Here is a 15,024-nt window from a genome sequence, read left to right on the forward strand (position 1 = left end):
ATGATAAATGCATACGTTTGAAACCTTTCACTTGAAATTGATGAAAATGCAATTGATTGCATTAATTGATTTTATTCCTACGTTAAAAAATTAGTCATTATGTTGATTGACTAATTTATCTTTATATATCTCAATTGATCACACGTTGTGAAGAAGAGATATAACAATTGCAGAATTACATAGTTTATATCTTTCAATCACCCTAAATGAATTTTAATTGGTTTTATTTTCAACATCAAAAGAAGCTAGCTACTTCTTAGTTTTTCAGAAAAACCTTCCATTGATCATTTTAATTGTGGCTTCACACAATTCAGCTTTGATCCCGGTGATAGTTCAGGTACGTTGGTCAAGTTCGTTGTGTAGTGATTTTGGTGCTGAATCACTACTAGATTCGTTGTACCCTGGAAGACAGCCATCTACGATAAGCTCCAGCACAAACAGGAGACGGTGGAACTGTTTTAAGGGAAATGTGCTAAGCACATGCCTCGAATAAACATCTCAATCGGTGATTTCGTTCTTTGTATATCTTATTTATTTTTATTTATTTGTAACACCATTTTATATATATTTTCTGTTATTTCAAGACAAGAATACTAACAATCTTAAAACAGTTTCTTTGTGCTAAGCTATTTAAGAGCTTGCGCCATCGAATATTTTTTTTTGTCTTTGATGTTTCAGAAATACGAGTCGTGGTGTTGCGAAAGAGATAATGCTCATTTTCTGAAAAATGGAAATGATTCATCTTAAGAAAAAAAAACAACAAATAAAGATAAATCTTTATTATATATAAATATGTTGATTATTAGCACATATGTTCTTATGTTGTTAAAACTTAATTTTATAAGCTAATATATTTTGATATAAAATTTTTCTTAAAGAACTTTAATATGTATATTCATTATATAAATATTATATATAAAATAAATTAGAACATAATTAATTTAATTTGTTCTAGTTTTATTTTGAAGATTTGTTTGGTTATTAAAGTTATTAATAATAATGAATAAATATAAGAAAGTAACTAATATGTTAGCTTTCAATTTTTATAAAATTTATGGTGTTAAAATTAATTATAATTGAAACATATGGTTTCAGTTTTAAAATAATTAATTATAATATATACCTTCTTTTTAATTAAGCAATATAATTAATAAGAATATGATAGGAAGATTTAATAAACAAAGAGAGATGATATCTTTATTTATACATTGTTTTATATATTACATTTTATTATGGTAATAAGTTATCATTTTAAATGTGCATATATTCATTTGTTGACAGAGTCTAGTCAAATATGAAGTATAAGTTGTCTCTAAAAAGAAGACAAAAGGTCATAAAAGCGGTACAATAATGAAATGGTACATTGGCGATGTGGTTTGAAGTTCAGACGCGCAAGGAGGTGAAAGGTCCCTAGTTCGAATCTCTTTTCTTTTAGCCAATGATTTCTCTCCTAGTTCGAATCTCTTTTCTTTTAGCCAATGATTTCTTTCGTAGAAATCTAGTCACTTATGGTTTCTTTCGTAGAAATCTGATGTGTTAAAAAATGACACTAGTCATTTATGACGAAACCATTCAAATTTCTTCTATAGAAATTATTAGATGAATGTGTTAAAAAATGACACTAGTCATTTATGGTGGAATCATTCAAATTTCTTGTATAGAAATTATTATATGAATGGATAGTCAATGATTTCCTGGTAGAAATCAGACTAGTTAAAATGACTTTAGTCATTGATGTTGAAACTATATTGAAACCATTCTAATTTCTTGTGTAGAAATTATAGAAATTTAATTTGCCAAAATGATGTTGTTATTAATATTTTGAGGCATTTAAATTTCTTGAGATTAAATAAGTTATTTGTGTTAAAACTTATTATAATCATGCATTTAAAAAGACACGACTATGTTAGTCGAAATTGTCTTTGCAAAAATTGTCTCGGTGAGAACAATTTACCCAAAGTTATTTTTGAGCATGCATAGTCGTTTCACGTCGATTATTGTTCAAAATATGGCAATGTAAGTGCTTCAATTAAGATATGAAATATATTTATAATTATATTTTATTTGATTATGTTGCTAAGTGATTATTTGTATATATATCATGCATATTAGTTAATAATATGATGATTCGTGTTCATTCATAATATGTTTATATAACCATTAGTATACATATATGAATAAAGATCAATTATAAATGCATTTTGTTTTAATATAAAATTCTAATTTTTTTTTCCATAAAACTATTTGTCTTTTGGTATACAAAAACTTTTATGAAAAGTTAAAGTCATATAATTAATTAAGAAACGGACGAATTGATGACATGAATAATTATTTATAACAATTAGTTATTTATATTTGATTAAAGATAAATTGTCAATTATTGATGTATTTTAGAAAGATATTTGTTTAATGATATTTGAAGTAATTATAATATATATGACATATCATTTGATTATGTTATTCGATTATATATTTGATATACATTGTTTAATTTCATCATAAAGACTTGTTTAATTTGATGTTTTTGAAATCTAATAACTGCAAGAAAATATGTGTTTGATTTGAGAAATAATGTGGCAAACGTGCCAATATTACGGGATGCAAACGTGCAACCGGAAATAAATGTTTAAGCGACTTCGGTCAAAGATGCTTGAAACATTATGATTTCTTTTGTAGAAATCATGTGATATGGTGAATATTTATTTGATTAAATATTCTAATTTCTTTTATAAAAATTAAGTGTTGAAATAAATATTTTAATTGATTAAATATTTTTAATTTCTTATGTAGAGATTATGTGAAGAATGATTTATATATGAATAAACATTCTAATCTCTTGTATAGAAATTATATTTTATTCAATTAAATATTTATGATATAGTTATCTTATTCATTGTATGATAAGTATATAACAAAAGAAATCTGTAAAAGAACTATGTGACAATTTCTTGATTAGAAAATCATTGATTTAAATCATACAAATGTGTGTGATTTAAAAAGTATACCAACACGAATGTGGGGCCAAATATTTTTTATTGATTATAACACAAAAATAATTTTGTATATTATGATAAATGTAAAAATTATTTGTTGTTAGAGAAATATGTTCTCTATAAAAGATAAAGTTGCGCAACTTTATAAAAAAAATAAAATAACAATAAAATACCTTGTTTATATTTGCTGAGTTGGTGTTCAAATCGATATTTTAGATTTGAGGATTTTGAAATCAAGAGATGTGTCATATTTTGACATTATTTTCATAAAACTTTGAAGAACCAATGTCTTCAAAAGGATTTTATGAAATAAATGAAAAAGAAAATTTATAAAGTCTTGATATGACTTATAACAAATTTTATAATAATGATATGAAAATTTGATCATACTTTTATTATAAAGTGGATGTGACAATTATATATATCATGAAGACAATGAAAATTATTTCATTACGTGTCTTTTGTACGATATTTCTATCGTTGAAAATTACGATAAAAATGATTAAATCCATAAAGGATATGAATTGCACTAAACATAATATCATGTTGTTATCAAATGATATATTGATATTATTAAATGAAAGACTTTACGTCTTAAAGTGAATATGTTTACACTTAGAAGTGCAATCTACGTATGGAAATCTTCTAAGAAACTTATGATGGATAGATTAAACGTTATAATCTATATTTTTGACTTATGTCGAAAAATAAAATATTTTTATGTAAAATATATAATCGTTTACACGAAGGCAGAATAGTTCAAAGACATTTTGTCTACTAGTTAGCCAAGTAAACAATATTTTCATAAAAAAATTTAAATGATAAGCATGTACGAATGATATGCTTCTTATTAGAAGATGTTCCAAGGTTAACTAAGAATGTACCAACATAAATTTCTAACTATTGTGATAGTAATTAGAAATTGGACAAGCTTAGAATCAGTGACAAGTCTAGACATACACGTCTTAGACATAATGTCATTAGACTATACTCTCTAATAGAGTTATCAAATTTGAATATGTAAGTCAAAGATAACATTGTGGATCCACTAATCAAATTATTGAATAGAGAGATAGTTTGAAGTCTTTTGAGACATTAGCCTATTATAAGTTGGTATGAAGGAAAACCCAACCTATGCAGACTGGAGATCCCAAGAACTAGGTTCAATGGGACAACCTAATTGTACTGACTTGGAAAGTTATTGTGAGGATTAATCCTATAACAGAACAATATATATTTTGACGAGGATAAGCATATTGCTTTTAATGATTCTTTGTGAGAAAAGAGATCACCTATGTGAGGGAGAAGTGGGGCCGCTTCGAATGAATTGCACGGCTCAATTCTAGACCCTCTCACAGAACCAGGCACGTGTTCCATGGCCAAAACGGACACAACCACCATGAGAGCTTGACATGTATCAGGGAGAATTTTATGTGAAAGTGTGTAATCGTTTACACAAAAGGAAGAATAGTTCAAGAACATCGAGTCTTCTAATAAGCTAGTAAAGTTATATATGCTTTCACAAGGGAAGGTTCAAAGGGTTACACCTACCTATCCTATGTAGAATTCAACTGTTGAACCTTCACCGGGTTAATCTTTCAATTTCCATTCATGTGGGGGATTGTTGGAATTTAGACTATGTAGATTATTTCCATTATATGAATGGAAATGAGAATGGGTGAGTCCCAAGAATAAAATCGAGTTAGTGGATTTGTCCACATTGGAAAAATAGCAAAATGTAGCAATTTTCCATTAATCCAAGTGGGGTTTAATTTATTTGCATAATGCATTTTATTGCATAAAAATAAATAATATATTTGGATTAAATATTAATTGAATGAGTCAGTTAAATGAGTATTAATATCAATGTGCAAATGAGAAATTTTCAATCAAATGCAATGATAAATGCATACGTTTGAAACCTTTCACATGAAATTGATGAAAATGCAATTGATTGCATTAATTGATTTTATTCATACGTTAAAAAATTATTCATTATGTTGATTGACTAATTTATCTTTATATATCTCAGTTGATCACACGTTTTGAAGAAGAGATATAACAATTGCAGAATTACATAGTTTATATCTTTCAATCACCCTAAATGAATTTTAATTGGTTTTATTTTCAACATCACAAGAAGCTAGCTACTTCTTAGTTTTTCAGAAAAACCTTCCATTGATCATTTTAATTGTGGCTTCACACAATTCTGCTTTGATCCCGGTGATAGTTCAGGTACGTTGGTCAAGTTCGTTGTGTGGTTATTTTGGTGCTGAATCACTACTAGATTCGTTGTACCCTGGAAGACAGCCATCTACGATAAGCTCCAGCACAAACAGGAGACGGTGGAACTGTTTTAAGGGAAATGTGCTAAGCACATGCCTCGAATCAACATCTCAATCGGTGATTTCGTTCTTTGTATATCTTATTTATTTTTATTTATTTGTAACTCCATTTTATATATATTTTCTGTTATTTCAAGACAAGAATACTAACAATCCCAACTCACTAAATGAGAAAATAAGGAATCAGACGATCCCCATAAGAAATTACATAAAATTCTCTCAATCTTCACGACCATGAACTTTGGGAGGACAAATATAGACATCATATAAGTTGACATAGAAGAAAGAGCACTCTTGATAAGAAATAAACGACCTCCATTAGAAATCATCTTACTTTTCTATATGGGAAGTTTCTTCTCTAATTTATCGATGATCGGGTCCTAAGAAGATTTTAAACTAGCTCTAGCCCTTAAAGAGAGATCGAGACACGTAGACAGAAATGTTCCAATTTTAAATTGTAAAATACATGTCAATATAATCTTTCTTCTAGACGACAATTAATTAGAGAAGAAGATATCAGATTTCTCCAAATTAATACGCAGTCCCAAACATGCTTCAAATAACCTAAGAATATCACGAAGGCGCTTGACATTTCTCTTAGTAGCCTGAATCATGCAAATAGTGTCCTCTAAAAATAATAAAAGAGACATAGAGAACATAGATCGTCTTGCACTGCACTCCACCTCACGAAACAAACTCGCATTCTTAGTAGACGACATCATTCTAGAAACCCCTTGAACTCTCAAAGAAACCATAGTTCAAGCAACTCACTCAATAGATGAATTTCGTAGAAATTTCTGTAATAAAGAGATCACGAACTTCCGCCGCACCATCAATTGATAAAATTTCACGACTTAGAACCTCAACCTTGGAGGAAAACAATGCACAATCCCCCACAAACCAATTTTCTCAAATAAATCATCATCCCAAGTTACCAGAATCCCACCTGATGCACCGACAGAATTAAGAGTCTCTCAACCACACAATCTCCAATTACATAGGTCATGAATAATCCATTGATTCATATGTTGCATCTTAGTTTCGCTAAAATAATAAATACCACAACTCAAAGTGTCAACGAAAGACTTATCATTTTGCGCTTTGCACTATCGTTAATCCCACAGACATTCCATGCCATAATTTTTTAATCATTAAGGTAAATTAATTATAATACACCCTATTAGGCTTTGAAACACGTTTTCCATCAATAATATTACCATTAGGCAAAACAATCTTCTTCATTTCACTATGAAGATAACAATATAGAAGTGGGGAATCTCACGAATCTCCAACCAAACCTTATTCTCACACCTCAAAACTTAGTTTGTATTTATTTGTTTTAGAAAACCTAAGACAGACTCATGGTTGCGACTATAACAAGCAAAATGTGCTGTTGGCCATTGGAGGCCAAATTCATGGGTCCATGTTTTCTCCAGAAAGTGGAGAATTCACGAGTATCTGTGTAGACAGTGTCTAAATCCATTGTTGTCTCTTTCTCGTTGCTTGCAACACCATCAACAATATACATCTGATTGAATGTATGGTTAAAAATGAAAGTCCAGATGATAACGAGTTATTGTCTGAAAGTTTATTTATTTATTTTTTTCTTGTGTCCTCTTAATTTTATTTTTATTGTCATTTAAATTTAATTTTGGTGTAACCTCTTTATTAAATATAAAATAATTTAAAATTAAATAAATAAATAAAATAAAATGACTACTTTTAGTAGTTTAGTAATTCCCAAAGAATAAACACTGGTAAAAAAATGGTCAAAACCGAGAGTTAAAACTCTCGGTTTTGAGCCCATAACTTTCGGTATAGACTAAAATCCGAGAGTTAAGATGACTGTCGCCATCCCTCGGTATTGACTCCGTCGTTAAAAATAATTGTGTATTTACCGAAAGATGTCCTCTAGTTCTCGGGTTTTCTTCAATGAGAAAAACCGAGAGTTATTAGCATAACCTTCGGTTTTTCCTTTGAAGAAAAACCGAGAGTTATTAGCATAACCTTCGGTTTTTCCTTTGAAGAAAAACCGAGAGTTATTAGCATAACCTTCGGTTTTTCCTTTGAAGAAAAACCGAGAGTTATTAGCATAACCTTCGGTTTTTCCTTTGAAGAAAAACCGAGAGTTATTAGCATAACCTTCGGTTTTTCCTTTGAAGAAAAACCGAGAGTTATTAGCATATCCTTCGGTTTTTCATTTGACGAAAAACCGAGAGTTATGAATTAGCATAACCTTCGGTTTTTCCTTTGAAGAAAAACCGAGAGTTATTAGCATAACCTTCGGTTTTTCCCTTTAAAGAAAAACCGAAAGCTTCCATTTAACTTTCGGTTATTCTCTTAAAAATTTACAAAATAGCCGTACTGATTTGTGCTAAACCGAAACCGCATACCGAAACCTAAACCTGTTCAGCCAAACCAATCAATTCATAAAACAAAATCATCATTCCAAAAATCTCCAATCAATCATCCCAACAACAAGTTTTACATTAAACCATTAAACATATTCAATCAATTCATATAGTCGAAACGTCTTAGAACTAGCTGGTGGGGGGAGGGGGCGGTTGATATTGCCGCATAAGCATTTCAAAATTCTCTAATCTTGCATTCAATTCTAACATTTCCTTCTCCTGTTTTGCACTTTCTCTATCCATTCTTGAAATCAATTCTACCTTTTCTGCTTGGATTTGATTAATCTTTTGTGTTTTTTCTTCATCCCTTTTCTTCAATTCCTCAAGTTCCATCGCCATTCTTTGATTCTCCTCAAACAATCGATCAGTGGCTCGTTGTGAATTGTTAGAACTCCGTCGATCTTGACGAAAGTGTGTGGGTCGGACGCCTGATCCCATACCGAATACTCCCCCGTGTTTTTGGGGTCCGAATACTCTCTCCGTCAACTCAAAGTCTGATATTTCCGGTTCGTTACTTAGAACTTCCTCCATCTCAACCTGCAAATTTGAAATAATTTGTCAATTATATAATAATTTATAAACTAGTTATAAGTAATTTAATTAAATTCAATTTACTTACAATTTTCTCTTGAACGCGGTCGTCCGGGACGGGAGTTGGGTTTTCTGTTGTAGGTTTTGGGGTACGGGTCCTCTTGAACACTTCAACGACAGATGGAGCCCGTCCCATTTCAATCGCCTGTTGAAAAAAAAAATTATATAACTCGTAACAATCTTTATATTAAGTTATTATATAAATCATACCCGTATGATGCGGGAATTTCAGCTGCTTTCTGTTAGCCATACTTGTGATGCTATTTTTCTGAAATTTAAATAAAAAAATTGAAGTTAGAATAACTAATATCATATTTTATTTGAATTATGAAACCGTACCTTAAATTTCTCCGTAAAGAAATGGTTGCGACACACAAACTCCCAATCATCTCGATCGTAGTCTGGTGGAGGATTGGCAAGTACCGCGGCCTCGTCTCCTTTATGGATGCGGATATATTCCGTGTGCAAATCCGAGCGCCATCTATCCCATATTTGTCTGACGTGTCCCATTGCGGTCTTTCGAAAAGAATCAATAGGACCATTAGTAGCCTCGAACGGATCCTGAAAATAAAAACATTCAAATGTTTTAAAATAATTATTGAATGATCAATGTAGAATTAATTAATCTTTACCTTCGCAGCATTCCAAATGTAATCCAATTGGTCAGCACTTAATGCCTTCCACTTCAAAAGACGGTGCGAGACGGCTGAGGGATCCCGCACAACCGACCCCACATGTCTAGACCACCTTGTTCTTCCAACGTCAACACCTCCCGGCCTCCCATCTACCTCTCTAAAAGTGAGAGGAATCCTTGTCCCCGCTGGTCTCTTAGATAACGCAATATTCTTGTTTTTCCCTCGTCTCTTGCGGGCACAAGATTCTTCAAAATAGATTAAATTCATAATCAGATATGTGAATCAATTCAAACTATAACTAATAGTAAACAAGTTACCTGTCGATGATGGGTCGGGAGTCGATCCATGCTCCTCCTCTTCATCCACGTCCTGAGGGTCCTCGTGACCCTCGTCATCAGCCTCATCGTCCTCATCCCCCACATTAGCAAACGTACTCTCTACAAACTCTTCTGCCTCAGCAGCCTCAACATCCTCGTCTGCTGGGGGAGCAGTAGCTATCGGGACTACAGCAATAGGTGGTGCATCTCTAGTAGACGATTCTCGGAGCCTCAAGTTTTCTGATTGTGCAATGAGGTTCTGGTACGGCTTTAAGAGTTTGCTGGGTGTTTTCCTCATACTCCACCAAGGTTCTTTACTACCTTTAGACATTCTTAATGCATACACCATTAATAAATGAGCGACTAATTGAAATAAAGTAGTAATAAGAAATAATATATAGTAAAAAACAGATAATCTACCTAATTAATCTGATCTATATATTTGTAAACCGCGGTTTTATTTTCGTCACAATCTTCCAACCGGGTCGGGCTGACATATCAAGGGCGTAGAAGACTTGTTTTGCTTGACTCGCCAATATATACGGGTCTTGACTTTGGGTTTTTAAAAATCGGTTTACATTTATACTTACGAAGCCATATTTATCCACTTTCACTCCTAGTTCCCCCGAGTGTGTATCAAACCACTTACACTTGAATAAAACAACTCGTTTGTGAGAAAAGTATTGCACTTCGATTATATCTGTTAAAACTCCGTAGTATGACATTGTTTCAGAACCATTGAACCCTTCGACAACCACCCCACTATTTTGAGTTGTCAAACCTTCGTCGTGTTTTTCTGTACAGAATTTGTATCCGTTTACTTTACACCAAACATACATAGACGAGTACATACTTGGACCTTCTCCTAAGATCTTGAGGTCTCTTGATATGTCGTTAAATTCGGTTAATTGAGCAACCTATACATACATTTACCCGACATGTAGTTGTTAAAATAAATATAAAGAGTTAGAATATATGGTTTATGATGAACTCACTCTATGTTTGAAATATGCGGCAAACGTTTCTCCACGAGACTCGTTGTTATTGCAATACTGCATGTAATCTCTGCAAATAGATCGAATATTAAAAAGCATACTTTTTAATGCTAATTAATAACAGCAACGTAGAATCTTACATGTAAAAAGGTTCAGCTTCGGGGCAATTTTTCAAAATGTATGAATGAGTTGTCACTCGATCGATATAATCCAAGTTGTATATTTTTCCGTTAGAAAGGTCTTCCAACGATGAAAATATAGAAATGCCCGAGATTTCAGTTTGTGCATTTTCTTGCTCTTCTTCCTCCATATACCTTGCACATAAACTAATACTCTCATTTACAAGATAGCTCTCGCTTATAGAGGCTTCTGGGTGGTTATTATTCCGCAAATATCTTTTCATTGTACCCATGTAATGTTCAAATGGATACATCCATCGATACTGAACAGGTCCCCCAAGCAAAGCCTCAAATGATAAGTGAACCGGGAGATGCATCATGATGTCGAAAATTGACGGCGGAAAAATCATTTCAAATTTGCAGAGTGTCAATGTAATATCCATGTACAATTGTTCGAGGTCCGCTTGAATCAACTCTTTGAAACACAACAACCGAAAGAACCGAGACAAATTTACTAACGCATCATACACATTATCTGGAAGTAATCCACGGGTTGCTAAAGGAATAAGATATTCCAACAAAATGTGACAATCATGACTCTTTAATCCCGAAATCTTTTTCTCTTCCAAATTTACACAACCACTGATATTTGAGCAAAAACCATCAGGCAACTTGAGATCTTTCAAGAATTTCCAAAAACGTTTTTTATTATCGGATGTCAAAGTGAAAGGCGCTTCTGGATAATGAACCACTCCTTCATCATTTATAGGATGTAACCATGACTTTATGCCTAATAGTTGTAAGTCTTTACGCGCTTTAGGACCATCCTTCGTCTTCTCTTTCACATTCATTATTGTTCCCAACACGCTATCACAAATATTTTTCTCAATATGCATCACATCCAAATTATGTCTCAATAATAATGATTTCCAATAAGGCAAGCGGAAGAAAATGCTCAATTTGTTCCAATTGTCTCCCCGCGTTTCATGATATATCTTGGTTTTCTTGCTTAGATCCGTACTAAGAATTATGTCTTCTAGGTCTCGTGCTTGCTCGTAACTTTCTTGACCCGTTAACAATCTAGGGGGCTCTCCATAATCTGTTCGACCATCAAACGACTCTTTATCCCTTCTGTATTTGTGCTTCGGTGGAAGGAAGCGTCTATGACCCATGTAACATTGTTTGGAACCATGAACCAATCGAAGAGATACTGTGTCGTTGTTACAACAAGGACAAGCAAATTTACCTTTCGTACTCCAGCCCGATAAATTCGCGTATGCGGGAAAGTCGTTAATGGTCCACAACAATGCCGCTCGCATGTTAAAGTATTGCGAGGTGTGTGCATCAAACGTTCTCACACCAGTTTGCCACAGTTCAGTCAACTCGTCGATCAATGGCTGGAGAAATATGTCAATCGCATCTCCCGGACTCTTTGGACCCGGAATTAACATAGATAAAATAAAATTGCTAGAATCCATGCAAGTAGAGGGTGACACATTATAAGGAACCAGAATAACCGGCCAAACACTATATGACTTTTTTCCATTTGCAAATGGTTGAAACCCATCGCTTGATAAACCTAGTCTTACGTTTCGAGAATCAGACGCAAAATCTTTATAATTTTCATCGAACGTTTTCCAGGTTAAGGAATCAGCGGGATGTCTCAACGTATCACTATCAACTCTTCCTTCTTTATGCCATCTCATCATTGGAGCCGTTTTTGAGGACATGTATAGTCTTTGCAGTCTTGGTATTAGAGGGGAATATCTCAACACCTTCTTTGGAATGAATTTCCCATTTTGCTTCTCTCGAACTGTCCCACTTGTTTGGTCGACTTTCCATCTTGAAAGACCACAAACTCTACAAGAATCTTCATTTATGTCGTCTTTCCAAAATAGCATACAGTTGTTCCTACATGCGTCTATCTTGTCATACTTAAGCCCGATATCAGTAATGAATTTTTTACTTTCGTAGTAGGAGTTTGGCAATTGAGCGTCAATCGGTAATATGTAGTCTTTAAGTAGACGCAACAACATATCGAACGAAGAATTTGTCCATTGACACACATTCTTTATGTGAAGTAGTTTCAATAGTGCCGATGATTTCGTTATTCGAGCACCTTCATACAATGGTCGTTTGGAATCATCAAGCAATTTATAAAATCTCTGCGCATCTTCGACTGGTTCATGGTTGTTCGGGACATCATTAATGTTGGAGAACATATCGTTTATGAAATTGTGCATATAACGTTCTTCATTGACCTCTTCGTTAACTGTATTATTTGTCTCCGTTCTCGGATCGTTGAATTCTGGTACGGCATCCTCTGACTGATCATCATCATCATCATCGTAGTCATCGCCATCTTCATCGACATCTTCATTAACCACTTGAGTAGTACGTCTTTTTTCTCCATGACAATACCAGTACTCGTAATGCACATTTATTCCATAAATGATGAGGTGAGTCTTCACTTCGTCTATTTCCATAAATGGCGTGTTCAAACATTTCACGCAAGGACATTTCACTTTTTGTCGGGATGTACTCCTAACAGCAAACTCGAGGAATTTGTCAACACCTTCCTCGTAATCTGGATGATCTCGACGTAAGGTCATCCAGCTTTTATCGGGTACTTCCATCTTTCTAATAAAATGGAAAACAACCCACATTATTATTTACTTAACTTTGTCTAAATTAATTAGGATTACATATTTCTAACATAATCTCTACATATCCAACCAAAAATCCACCGTAAATCTAACATACATATAATATAACATTATTTCATTCTTACACATTTCAAACCAATCAATTATAATCCAACATAACTTTATTCATACACAATTCATTCCATATATCAATTCCAACCTAAAATGAAATCTAATTGAAACTCAATCTAATTCAACATTTCAAACATAATCTAACATAATTAATCAACCCAAACATAAATCAAACTTAAGTGTCACATTAAAATCTATCATAAATCAACCCTAAACATAAATCAAACTTAAATCTAACATTAAAATCTAACATAATTCTAACATTAAATCTAACATAAATCTAACATTAAAACTAACATAAATCAAACATTAAATTACTAACCTAACCATATAATAAAACAACAATAACTAACCTTGCACAAAAAGAGCAACGAAGAAGAAGAGCGGGCGGTGTACGTAGATCGAACAATAATAAACCCTATTAATCAAACAATAAAGTATGAATCATAAACCAAATCCAACAATTCATACAAAATTAACTCAAACCAAAAATCAAAATAAAAATGAAACCAATCTAAACTAAATCAAACTTCAATCCAACCAAAAGCAAACCAACATCAAACCAATCTAACCTAAATCAAACCAAAATCAAATTTCAATTCAACCAAAATCAAACCAACGTGAAACCAATCCAACCTAAATCTAACAAACATCAAACCAATCTAACCTAAATCAAACCAAAATCAAATTTCAATTCAACCAAAATCAAACCAACGTGAAACCAATCCAACCTAAATCTAACAAACATCAAACCAATCTAACCTAAATGAACAATAATCAATGCATTCACAAACTCAAATCTAACCTAAACAAACAATAATAATCAATTCATTATTCAATACATGAATGTAACCTAAAGTTAACCAAAATCATACCAAAAACAAATAAAAATCAAACCAAAACCTTAATTTAAACAAGATCTAATCTAAATCAAAATGCAATCAAACCAAAATCAGTCTTCAATCAAACAAAAATCCAAATTCTAACCTAAAATTCATACCTAAAATTCATACAAATTCAAACCTAAAAATCTAACCTGAACTACAATCCTAATTCTAATAAACCATCATTTCAATTCAAATATATATATATTACAGATTACCTTTGGTCGGAGGAGAAGAGCGGCTGAAGGAGGAGAAGACCAACGGCTGAAGGAGGGGAAGGGCGTCGGTCGTTGGCGGCGGCGTCGTCGTCTGTCGCTCGTCGTCTTGGGTCGGCGGCGTCCTTGGTCGGCGTCGTCTTCAATCAAGCGGCGTCGATTGTGGGTGGCGGCGTCGATTTCGGCTAAGGGGGCGGAAGAGAGAAGCGGGAGCGAAAAGGGAAAAGGGAAAAGGGAAAGAAGAAAAGGGAAGAAGAAAAGGCGCGGCTGGGGTTTTTATTTTCATTATTACCGAAAGTTTAAATAAAACTTTCGGTTTTTACATTGATCAAAACCGAAGGTTTTAATAAAACTTTCGGTTTTTGATCAATGTAAAAACCGAAGGTTTTATTTAAACTCTCGGTTTCTATGAATGTAAAAACCGAAGGTTTTATTTAAACTTTCGGTTTTATCAATGTAAAACCCGAAGGTTAGACTAAAACCTTCGGTTTTCAATTTCATATTTCCGAGAGATGTCAAATAATCTCTCGTTTTTGATAACTAATTCCGAGAGTTCTATAATAAACTTTCGGTTTTACAATTTGGAAAAATTTAAAATTCATTTGTTTATCACTTTCTAATAGCATTGAACATCATCAATTTAACTCATTTCATATCCTTAAAATATTTTCCAATACATATGATCAAACATTACACAAATACATAAGATAATCAAACACAAACATTCAAATACACTTCTCTA

Source organism: Impatiens glandulifera, chromosome 1, assembly GCF_907164915.1.
Source record: "Impatiens glandulifera chromosome 1, dImpGla2.1, whole genome shotgun sequence".
NCBI lineage: Eukaryota > Viridiplantae > Streptophyta > Magnoliopsida > Ericales > Balsaminaceae > Impatiens > Impatiens glandulifera.